The sequence below is a fragment of the Mus musculus genome, chromosome 8 (genome assembly GCF_000001635.26).
Source record: "Mus musculus strain C57BL/6J chromosome 8, GRCm38.p6 C57BL/6J".
Lineage (NCBI taxonomy): Eukaryota > Metazoa > Chordata > Mammalia > Rodentia > Muridae > Mus > Mus musculus.
The window spans coordinates 69,270,683-69,282,885 of NC_000074.6; the positions used below are offsets into that span (position 1 = coordinate 69,270,683).

Genomic DNA, 12,203 nt, shown 5'->3' on the forward strand with positions numbered 1-12,203 from the left:
AGCCTCAGTGTCAAGCAAAAGAACAAACGTTTTGATTCCTAAAATCTCTCCTTAATTGTTAATATTGTGGCTCCCTTCTACTTGTGGGACACAAAAATCACTCCACTCCACATTGTGAAATGAGATGCACAAGCCAGCCACCCAGTGTCCAGGAGGAAGAAGGAAATGTTGCTGAGTGCAGAAAGGCGGAAGGGTGAATGGTTGGAGGCAGGGGCAAATGCGACTGAAATGCAAATATGTGCATATCCGGGAAAGGTCTGGCCTTGGGGTTGATATCAGCTCTAGCAAACACTGTGCTGTGTCCCTTCTGCATCCTCTAAGCATAAGGGGGAGGTTCTTGTCACTCAAGTCTCATTAGCCAATCAGACCCTTGAGGCGGACCTCCAGTCAGAAGGGGAGGCGGGCTCTTCCGGGGGACTTTCTGCAGGCTGGAATCTGAAGCTTCCTTAGTGCTAGTGGTTCTTTGCCACTACCTGCGGCTTAAGCGCGAGCCTGGGAGAGAAGATATGGTGAGCGAGGGGCGGTTGCCTGGTGAGCAGTGGGCTTGTGAACCTCGGGAGCCCGTGTGGTTGGCCCTCCCTGGGGTCGGATGGGAAGCAGTGGTTAGATGCAGCCTGCTGTGAGATTCTTTGTGGTATTTGCATCTCCCTAGACCCCAGTGGTGGTCTGGGAGCTGCATCTGCGCAGAGCCTTGGGAACAGGGGTAGTGTGTAGAAGTATCCTTGTAGTCAGTTTCACCAGGCTTTTGTTGCATCTGAAGATGGCAGTTTGCCAAACTCAGAGAGTCCCAGTTTCTCTAGCATCTCTAGAATTTCTGTGCTTCATATTTAATATTTAGGAGTACGATCCATTTGGAGTTAGTTTTGGGGAGGTAGTAAATGGCGTTTCATGTGTTCGTTAGCACTCCGCTAATAATCTGTGATGGAGAAGGGTAGAGTTGATGATGGAAAGGATTTACCAATGCTTAGGAGATAATAAGTCACGCAAAGTAGAGTTTAGCTAAGGGTGGGCTGCCTCTAAAGCATCCTAAAGATGATGATAAGTAGTATGCTAACCAGGCTTCTTAGACATGAGGTGATCAGAAACACATGTTCACTCACCAGAATTGTCTCGACATTTGGCCCCAAACTCTAACAAAAGATTTACAACCAGCCACTAACGCAATCCGCATATTAAAAGGCAGTTAGTTGTCTAAAAGCTATTCAAAGAAGTAGTGCACGGTCACAACTAACATCAAGGTCTGGTGTGCTATACAGGTCTAGTTTTTCCCACTAAAAAAGCATAGTTTTGCCCGATGGGTAAGACACAGCTCTTTGAAAAGGAAGGGCACTGTTGTGTTGAGGGCTGGCCTGATCTAGCAAGGTTTTCCCTGAGGCTTTCCTGTGTGGAAAAGGAGCACTGCCCCTTCTCAAACTGAGGAACAAACCTGGTAGATCCAGTAGAAACCTGGATTGACACAGTTAAGTCAGCTCAGAGGTTTGAGACACAGGCCACTCACTGGCTGTAGCTGTGTGTCATGGGTTATACATCTCAACAGCTAACACTGTGCCCAGAGGCAAGGTCAATCGATATCTTATTAATGGCATTCCCTCTACTAAGGAAGGATCTACTCTTTTTCCAGGTCAATAGTGCTAAGATTTTTTTTTCAATTATTTTTACCTTTTAAAAATTTTTTAACTTAATAACATGTACACTTTTTATTTTCTTAATTTAGGTTATATGTGGGAAACTGAGACAGTAATTCAAATAAAAAAAGTGTTTTGGTTGTACACATAGAAGAGGTAATGGAGCAGAAAAGTGAGAAAAGCAGAGAGAACAACTGAAGGTGAATCCCCACAGGGAAACTCCAAAGCAATGTAAAGCACACGGGGAGTTTCCCCACCAGGAGAAGCAGCTGGCTGGGATCATGCTTTTACACATCACCTCCAGTCAGCAATTTGTTAAAAGTTGTCCGTCAAGGGAGATGATACACGTACATTTCGGCACGCTGAGCCTGCTGCAATGACTTAGGGTGACAGGCAAAACTAAAATAGCAAGAGACAAATATACCAGAGGGCTTAGAGTTAGCAGGTAGGCGGGATGTACTGATGTGCTCAGTAGAGTAATACAGACAGAGCACCAGCAATGCTGACCACATTTGTCATAGCATTCTCCAACTAAGTGGTGGTCCTATGCTACACGGTGTACTGTGTACCCAGTGTAGCTAAAGCATCAGTTAAGTACAAAATTATACATCATTTTTACCTTTTAAAAAAGTCAGTTATTGGTATCACTTTTTAAATGTAATTTTCTTTAAATGTGTCACTGCTCCAATCTCTATTTCTTTCTGTTCTCCAGTGTTTCCTTCTCGTTAGGAATTTTATTCTGTTTTTCTCAAATGCTATTTATGTATTGATTTCTGTTTACAGCAATGTCTCCCATAGCCCAGGCTTGCAATTTATCATTGCTTTCCACACCTAATCCTGCCTCTGCTGCCTAGTGCTTGAAAGGCAGTCCTGCAACTCCTTCCAGGAAAAGGGAAAAGAGACCAATGAATGATTGTCCTCTGCCCTCCTTGGCTTCTATTAGGAAATTACAAATGAAGAGGAACTTGTGTTAGAACCGAGTTCACTGACCAACTTTGAAACTGCTGTAGTCACAGCACAGAAAGGCAGGGTCAGGAAGGGTGGTGAGAGCTTTTTTGCTCTGGCAACAGTAGGGATTACCAATGAGTACTCTGGGAGTCAATTTTAGGTGATCAATCAATGTCCTGTTTCTTGGGTCCACAGGACATGCAATCAAGAATCTGAATAAAGAACTGAATTTATTTCTAGGAACCAAATTACTGTAGTTACACTAGTTTAACCAGTACAGAAGATCTGGTCAAACTGACATGGCCATGTCTAACAGGAGTGTTGCTTTTCCTGGATGAAAATGGAGAGTCTGAGAGAAAAGGTGTGAGTAATCCTAGGTGTGGTCTTCTACAAATCGATAGTCCCTTGAGCAGGTGGGGCCATAAAGCTGGGTTTCAACGTTAAAATATAATTTTTGAAATTGTAATTACATCATTTACAAATTATTTTTCCTTTCTCCTATATACTCCTTTATGCATTCTATGAAATGGCCTCTTTTTGCTTTAATTGTTGTTACTGGTTGAATTTAACCTAAATTTGGCTGCAGGACTTCCCAGCTGTGAGATCAAGAAATGGCTCCACTAGACATTGAGTATCAAAGGGACCTCATGTCATGGAAGAGAGACAGGAAGTGCTCTGGGAGACTGGAAGAATTTCTACTAAAATACAAGTTTTCCAGACTAGGGACCTGTCTGCCTCTATTGTGGAAGGCCTGTCCTATTTGAGTCTGTTGATTTCTGCTCACCCTGTAGGGGAGCTGCTATTGTCCTATACCCTGCTGGGAAGACCTAGCTAATGAGAGACTCTGAGAAGTCCTAATAATCAGAAACACCAGTGAAAGGTAGTTTGTGGGTTCCTTCCAGAATTCTCCTCTGGTGCTGCTGTAGGGAGTGTGATGGAGACTACTAGCCATACCATGGTAGGTGTGGGGTCTGCTGACTAGATTAGGGGAGATAAGGCCAGCTATGCTGTCAGAGTCATTGGGACTGGGATGGAATGTGAACCAGACTGGATTCTGTTGAAGCATGTGGAGACTTGGGTAGTGTCCCCTGGCCTCTGAGCTTCCCTGAGTGTGGATTGCTGTGGGATGCTGTGGTTCTTGTAACATCACTGCCCAGTGTGCACACACAGGCATTCTGAAGGTTTGTCTGGTTTCTAGAACTTCTGAATGTTGTATTCTACTTTCAGGCTTGTCATATATAAATATTACAAAGGGTTTAGAAACTGGTAGAAAAGAGGTGATGGGGACCTAGGCCTGGAGAGATGGCTTAGTGGTAAAGAGCTCTTGATGTGTTTCCGGAGAACCAGAGTTCAGTTCCCAGGATCCATATCATGTGGTTCACAACTACCTGTAACTCTACCTCCAGGTGGTCTGATGTTCTATTCTTTTTTTTTTTTTTTTTTTTTCTTGAGACAGGGTTTCTCTTTATAGCCCTGGCTGTCCTGGAACTCACTTTGTAGACCAGGCTGGCCTCGAACTCAGAAATCCACCTGCCTCTGCCTCCTGAGTGCTGGGATTAAAGGCACGTGTCACCCACGCCCGGCTCTGATGGTCTATTCTTAACCTCTCTGGGCACACACACACACACACACGTGCGCGCACACACACACACACACACACACACACACACACACACACAACATAGACACAAGCATAGACACATATTTGTGTGTAGAGCCCATCTGCACTCTCCCTCATGTCCAGTGTTCCTACATTTCACTTCAAAAAAGAGCAGGCCTCCTAGTGATATCAACTGAACAAGGCAAGACAAGATACAATAAAACTAGGCATAAGCCCTCATTTCAAGGAAACCCACTAGGAAGAAAAGTGTTCCTTGAGAAGGCAAAAGAGTCAGAGACAGCCCAACCCCCACTGTTAGTAGTTCCACAAAATCCCCAAGCTGAACAACCACAGCACATACGCAGAGGACCTAGCATAGAACCATGCAGGCTCCATGATGGTTGATTCAGTCTCTGTGATTACCTATGAGTCCCCCCTTAGGTGGGCCATATTCTCATGGTGTCATCAACTCCTCTGTTTCCAGCAATCTGTCCTCCTCCTCTTCCTCAGGGTGCCCCAAACTCCACCTGATGTTTGGGTGTTGGTGTCTGCATCTGCTCCCATCAGTTGCTGTAGGAATCCTCTAGGCAGCATCTGTGAATAAAGTAGAATTTCATTAAGAATCACTTCATTGATTTTTTTTGTTTTTTTATTATCAGTCCAGTTACATTCAACCTTAGGTCTCTAAACCATATACCTTCTGATTCCTAGCCATATAGGCAGTGTTGACCATGGGCTCTCTCTTTGCTTGGGCCACAAGTTAGGCCAGTCTTTAGTTGGCCACATCTACAAGCTCTGAACCACCACTGCCCCCAGCATATTTTGCAGGCAGACCAGGTTGTGAGCTCAAGAATTTGAGGCTGGGTTGTTGTTCCAGTCCCACCACTGGAAGCCTAGCCTGGTTATAAGAAGATGTTTTGTTTAGGCTCTATATCTTCCATAACTAGGAGACTTCATTAGAGTCACCCTCAGAGTTTCCAGGAAGGTTCCACTGCACTTGGTTTCCACATTGGTCCATAAATGCCCAGCTATTTCACTAGTCGTTCCTCATACTCTCATCCTCCTACCCTCCTTCCTTTACCTGTTCTATCCTGTTCCCAGCATCATTCAACACTCCCCAACACCAAGTCACTGGGAAAATCTATTTCCACTTCTCCAGGGGATCCTCCCTCTACCTTGATCCCCCAGAGCCCTTTTTATTTCTTTGCCTCTTGGGGTTCTTAGATTGCAGTGTAATTATCCTTAACTTAAAAGCTAATACGTGCTTTTAAGTGAGTACATACCATGTTTGTCTTTCTGGGTCTGGATTACCATACTCAAGATGGTCTTTCTATTTTCATGCATTTCCCTGTATACTACAGTTTCTTTATTCTTTCTTACATTGAGAGAAACCCAAGTTGTTTTCAGTTTCTGGCTATTATGAATAAAGCTTCTATGAGTACAATATAATACATATGAATATAGTTGGATGGTGTCTTAATCAGGGTTTCTATTCTTGCACAAACATCATGACCAAGAAACAAGTTGGGGAGGAAAGAATTTATTCGGCTTACACTTCCATACTGCTGTTCATCACCAAGGAAGTCAGGACTGGAACTCAAGCACACCAGGAAGCAGGAGCTGATGCAGAGGCCATGGAGGGATGTTCCTTACTGGCTTGCTTCCCCTGGCTTGCTCAGCCTGCTTTCTTATAGAATGAAGATTACCAGCCCAGAAATGGTCCCACCCACAAGGAGCCCTTCCCCCTTGATCACTAATTGAGAAAATGCCTTACAGTTGGATCTCATGGAGGCATTTCCTCAACTGAAGCTCCTTTCTCTGTGATAACTCCAGCTGTGTCAGGTAGACACAAAACTAGCCAGTACAGATGGCCAGTGTCCTTGTGGTAGAAAATAGGGTCCTTTGGGTGTATGACCAAGAGTGATATAGCTTTTGGGGACCTGGTGGATTGATATTGTTGTTTTTCCTGGGGGGATGCTAACCCCTTTGGCTCCTTTTGTCCTTCCCGTAACTCCTCCATTTCGGTCCCCACACTTAATCCAATGGATGGCTGCTTGCATCTGCATCTGTATTGGTCAGGCTCTGGCACAGCCTCTCAGGGGACAGCTATACCAGGCTCCTTGTCAGCAAGAGCTTCTTGGTATCAGCAATAGCGTCTAGGTTTGATGTCTGCAGATGGGATGGATCCCTAGATAGCGCAGTCTCTGAATGGCCTTTCCTTCAGTCTCTGCTCCACACTTTGTCTTGGTGTTTCCTTTTGACAGGAGCAATTCTGGATTAATATTTTTCAGATGGGTGGGTGGCCCCATCCCTCAATAGGGGGCAATGCCTATCCACTGGATATGGTCTCTACAGGTTATCTCTCACCTTTGTTGGGTATTTTGGCTAATGTCATCCCTGTTGGGTCCTGGGAATCTCTTCAGTCCCTGGCCTCTGGGACTTTCTAGTGGCTACCCATCGTTTCCCACCCCCCACTTCTACCTCCATCCACTTTCCTGACCCTCTGTAGTTCTCTTCTGTCTCCACCCACACCTGATCCTGCTCTCCCTTTACTAAATCTTCCTCTCTCCCTTCCAGATCCCTCTCTCCCTCTACCTCCTGGGATTATTTTCTTACCCCTTCTGAGTAGGACTGAAGCATCCATACTTTGGTCTTCCTTCTTTTTGGGTTTCATATGGTCTGTGAGTTGTATCATGGGTATTCTGAACTTTTTTGGGGGGAGGTGCTTAATATCAACTTATCAGTGAGTACATACCATGTATGTTCTTTTGTGACTGGGTTACCTCACTCAGGATGATTTTTTCTAGTTCCATCCATTTGCCTGTGAATTTCATGAAGTCATTGTTTTGTTTTGTTTTTTTTGTTTGTTTTGTTTTTGTTTTTGTTTTTGTTTTTTTTCGAGACAGGGTTTCTCTGTGTAGTCCTGGCTGTCCTGGAGCTCACTCTGTAGACCAGAAGTCATTGTTTTTAATAGCTGAGTATTACTCCATTGAGTAAATGTACCACATTTTCTGTATCCATCCCTCTGTTAAGGGACGTATGACTTGTTTCCAGTTTCTGGCTATTATAAATAAAGTTGCTATGAGCATAGTGGAGCAGGTGTCCTTGTTATATGTTGAAGCATCTTTTGGGTATATGCTCAGGAGTGGTATAGCTGGGTCCTCAGGTAGTACTATGTCCAGTTTTCTGAGGAACTGCCAAACTGATTTCCAGAGTGGTTGTACAAGCTTGCAATCCCACCAACAATGGATGAGTGTTTCTCTTTCTCCACATCCTCGCCAGCATCTGCTGTCACCTGAATTTTTGATCTTAGCCATTCTGACTGGTGTGAGATGGAATCTCAGGATCTCTTTTTTTTTCATTTCTCTGATGATTAAGGATGTTGAACATTTCTTTAGGTGCTTCACAGCCATTTGAGATTTCTCAGTTGAGAATTCTTTGTTTAGCTCTATACCCAAATTTTTAATAGGATTATTTGATTCTCTGAAGTCTAACTTCTCTTTGTACATTTTGGATATTAGCCCTCTTTTGAATGTAGGGTTGGTAAAGATCTTTTCTCAATCTGTTGGTTGCTATTTTGTCTTATTGACAGTGTCCTTTGCCTTACAGAAGCTTTCCAATTTTATGAGGTTCCATTTATCAATTCTCTCTCTCTCTCTCTCTCTCTCTCTCTCTTTGGTTTTTCGAGACAGGGTTTCTTTGTGTAGCCCTGGCTGTCCTGGAACTCACTCTGTAGACCAGGATGGCCTCGAACTCAGAAATTCACCTGCCTCTGCCTCCCAAGTGTTGGGACTAAAGGCGTGTGCCACCACACCCAGCCTTTTTATTTTTAATTTTTTCAATTCTTGATCTTAGAGCATAAGCCATTGGTGTTCTGTTCAGGCATTTCCCCCCTATGCCCATATATTCAGGGTCTTTCCCACTTTCTCTTTATTAGATTCAGATTCAGTGCATCTGGTTTTATGTGGAGGTCCTTGATCCACTGGAACTTGAGCTTTGTACATGGAGATAGGAATGGATCAATTTGCATTCTTTTACATGCTGACCACCAGTTGTACCAGCACCATTTGTTGAAAATGCTGTCTTATTTTTTTTTTTTTTTTGGCACTGTATGGTTTTAGCTCCTTTGTCAAAGATCAAGTGACCGTTGGTGTGTGGGTTCATTTCTGGTTATTCAATTCTATTCTACTGATTTACCTGCCTGTTTCTATACCAATACCATAGAGTTTTTTGTTTTGTTTTTATTATTATTATTTATTTTACTATTGCCCACGCTTTTGTTCCACTGGCAAGAAAGACGCAACAAACCGGAATCTTCTGCGGCAAAAGCTTTATTGCTTACATCTTCAGGAGCAAGAGAGAAAATGGCAAAACCCCGTCCCTTTTAAGGAGAATTATCCTCCGCCTAGGACGTGTCGCTCCCTGATTGGCTGCAGCCCATTGGCCAAGTTGTCGTCACGGGGAAGGCAGAGCACATGGAGTGAAGAACTACCCTTGGCACATGCGCAGATTATTTGTTTACTACTTAGAACACAGGATGTCAGCTCCATCTTGTAACAGCGAATGTGAGGGCGGCTCCCCACATTTTACTTTATTTTATTAGATATTTTCTTTTTTTTTTTTTTTTTTTTTAAAGATTTATTTATTATTATATGTAAGTACACTGTAGCTGTCTTCAGACATACCAGAAGAGGGAGTCAGATCTTGTTACGGATGGTTGTAAGCCACCATGTGGTTGCCGGGATTTGAACTCTGGACCTTCGGAAGAGCAGTCGGGTGCTCTTACCCACTGAGCCATCTCACCAGCCCAGATATTTTCTTTATTTACATTTCAAATGCTATCCCAAAAGTTCCCTATACCCTTCCCCCCACCCTGCTCCCCTACCCAGCCACTCCCACTTCATGGCCCTGGCATTCCCCTGTACTGGGGCATATAAAGTTTGCAAGACCTAGGGGCCTCTCTTCCCAATGATGGCCGACTAGGCCATCTTCTGCTACATATGCAGATAGAAACATGAGCTCTGGGGGGTACTGGTTAGTTCATATTGTTGTTCCACCTATAGGGTTGCAGACCCCTTTAGCTCCTTGGGTACTTTTTCTATCTCCTCCATTGGGGGCTCTGTGTCAAATCCTATAGATGACTATGAGACTATAGATGACTTCTGTATTTGCCAGGCACTGGCATAACCTCATATGAGACAGCTATATCAGGGTCCCTTCAGCAAAATCAGGCTGGCATATGCAATAGTGTCATGGTTTGGTGCCTAATTATGGGATGGATCCCCGGGTTGGGTAGTTTCTGGAAAGTCCATCCTTTCGTCTTAGCTCCAAACTTTGTCTCTGTAACTCCTTTCATGGGTATTTTGTTCCCTATTCTAAGGAGGAATGATGTATCCACACATTGGTCTTCCTTCTTCTTGATTTTCTTTTGGTTTGTAAATTGTATCTTGGGTATTTTAAGTTTCTGGGTTAATATCCACTTATCAGTGAGTGCATATCTAGTGACTTCTTTTGTGATTGGGTTACCTCACTAAGGATGATATCTTCCAGGTACATCCATTTGCCCAAGAATTTCATAAATTCATTGTTTTTAATAGCTGAGTAGTACTCCATTGTGTAAATGTTGTGGGAAGCCGTTGCAGAGTGGCAATTACAGAGTGGCAGTTACAGAGTGGCAGTTACAGAGTGGCAGTTGGCTACAGCTGGCCACCACACATACATAGCCAGTAAAGGTTCTTTTGCTAAGGTGAGGTTTTGAGAATTGACAAAAATTAACCAATCAGATGAGAGACAAGTTAACCAATCAGATGAGAGACAAGTTAACCAATCAGATGAGAGAGAACGCCTGTCCTAGGCCTATAAAAGCAGCACCAGTTCTGGGCTCGAGGTCTTTTCGCCTCTACAATCAAGCTCTCCCAATAAACGTATGCAGAAGGATCCTGTTGCAGCGTTGTTCTTCCTGGCCAGTCGAGCGCGCGCAAGAAAATGTACCACATTTTCTGTATCCATTCCTCTGTTGACGGACATCTGGGTTCTTTTCAGCTTCTGGTTATTATAAATAAGGCTGCTATGAACATAGTGGAGCATGTGTCCTTATTACCAGTTGGAACATCTTCTGGGTATATGCCCAGGAGTGGTATTGCTGGATGTTCTGGTAGTACTATGTCCAATTATCTGAGGAACCGCCAGACTGACTTCCTGAGTGGTTGTACCAGCTTGCAATCCCACCAGCAATGGAGGAGTGTTCTTCTTTCTCCACATCCTCGCCAGCATCTGCTGTCACCTGAATTTTTGATCTTAGCCATTCTGACTGGTGTGAGGTGGAATCCCAAGGTTGTTTTGATTTGCATTTCCCTGATGATTAAGGATGCTGAACATTTTTTCAGGTGCTTCTCAGCCAATCGGTATTCCTCAGTTGAGAATTCTTTGTTTAGCTCTGTACCCCATTTTTAATGGGGCTATTTGAATTTTTTGGAGTCCAGCTTTTTGAGGTCTTTGTATATATTAGATATTAGTCCCCTATCAGATTTAGGATTGGTAAAGATCCTTTCCCAATCTGTTGGTGGCCATTTTGTGTTATTGACAGTGTCTTTTGCTGTACAGAAGCTTTGCAATTTTATGAGGTTCCATTTGTCACTTCTTGATCTTACAGCACAAGCCATTGCTGTTCTGTTCAGGAATTTTTCCCCCGTGCCCATATCTTCGAGGCTTTTCCCTGCTTTCTCCTCTATAAATTTCAGTGTCTCTAGTTTTATATGGAGTTCCTTGATCCACTTAGACTTAAGCTTTGTACAAGGAGATAGGAATGGATCAATTCGCATTCTTCTACATGTTAACCGCCAGTTGTGCCAGCACCATTTGTTGAAAATGCTGTCTTTTTCCCACTGGATGGTTTTAGCTCCCTTGTCAAAGATCAAGTGACCATAGGTGTGTAGATTCATTTCGGGGTCTTCAATTCTATTCCATTGATCTACCTGTCTGTTGCTGTACCAGCACCATGCAGTTTTTATCACAATTGCTCTGTAGTACAGCTTAAGGTCAGGCATGATGATTCCACCAGAGGTTCTTTTATTGTTGAGAATAGTTTTTGCTAGCCTAGGTTTTTTATTATTCCAGATGAATTTGCAGATTGCCCTTTCTAACTCAGTGAAGAATTGATTTGGAATTTTGATGGGGATTGCATTGAATCTGTAGATTGCTTTCAGCAAGATAGCCATTTTTACTATATTAATCCTTCCAATCCATGAGCATGGGAGATCTTTCCATTTTCTGAGATCTTCTTTAATTTCTTTCTTCAGAGAATTGAAGTTTTTATCATACAGCTCTTTCACTTCCTTAGTTAGAGTCACACCAAGGTATTTGATATTTTTAGTGACTATTGTGAAGGGTGTTGTTTCCCTAATTTCTTTCTCAGCCTGTTTATCCTTTGTGTAGAGAAAGGCCATTTATTTGTTTGAGTTAATTTTATATCCAGCTACTGCATTGAAGCTGTTTATCAGGTTTAGGAGTTCTCTGGTGGAATTTTAGGGTCACTTATATATACTATCATATCAATGCAAATAGTGGTATTTTAACTTCTTCCTTTCCAATTTGTATCCCCTTGATGTCCTTTTGTTGTCGAATTGCTCTGGCTAGGACTTCAAGTACTATATTGAATAGGTAGGGAGAAAGTGGGCAGCCTTGTCTAGTCCCTGATTTTAGTGGGATTGCTTCGAGATTTTCTCCTTTTAGTTTGATGTTGACTACTGGTTTGCTGTATATTGCTTTTACTAAAACATAATAAAACAAGGTATAGGCCTTGAATTCCTGATCTTTGCAAGACTTGTATCATGATGGGGTGTTGGATTTTATGAGTTGATAACATGGTTTTTTTCTTTCAGTTTATTTAAACAGTGGATTATATCGACAGTCCCTGAATCTCTGGGATGAAGCCTACTTGATCATGGTGGATGATCTTTTTGATATGTTATTGAATTTTATTTGCAACTATGTTATTGAGTATTTTTGCATCTTTGATCATGAGGGAAATT

General features: G+C 42.9%; 1 protein-coding gene across 4 annotated transcripts in view; it reads left to right on the top strand.

Moving 5' to 3' along the window:
* The first annotated feature begins 377 nt into the window (after positions 1–377).
* D130040H23Rik (RIKEN cDNA D130040H23 gene) overlaps positions 378–12,203 on the top strand; it is a 32,325-nt gene continuing 20,499 nt past the window's right edge. For 2 of the 4 annotated variants that reach the window (NM_172491.3, NM_001384124.1), the window contains exon 1: positions 422–509. The gene's annotated coding sequence lies outside the window, so the exon portion shown is untranslated. Of the gene's footprint in view, positions 532–12,203 lie in introns of all 4 variants that reach the window. The other 2 variants (XM_011242277.3, XM_011242280.3) reach the window with 2 other exon arrangements.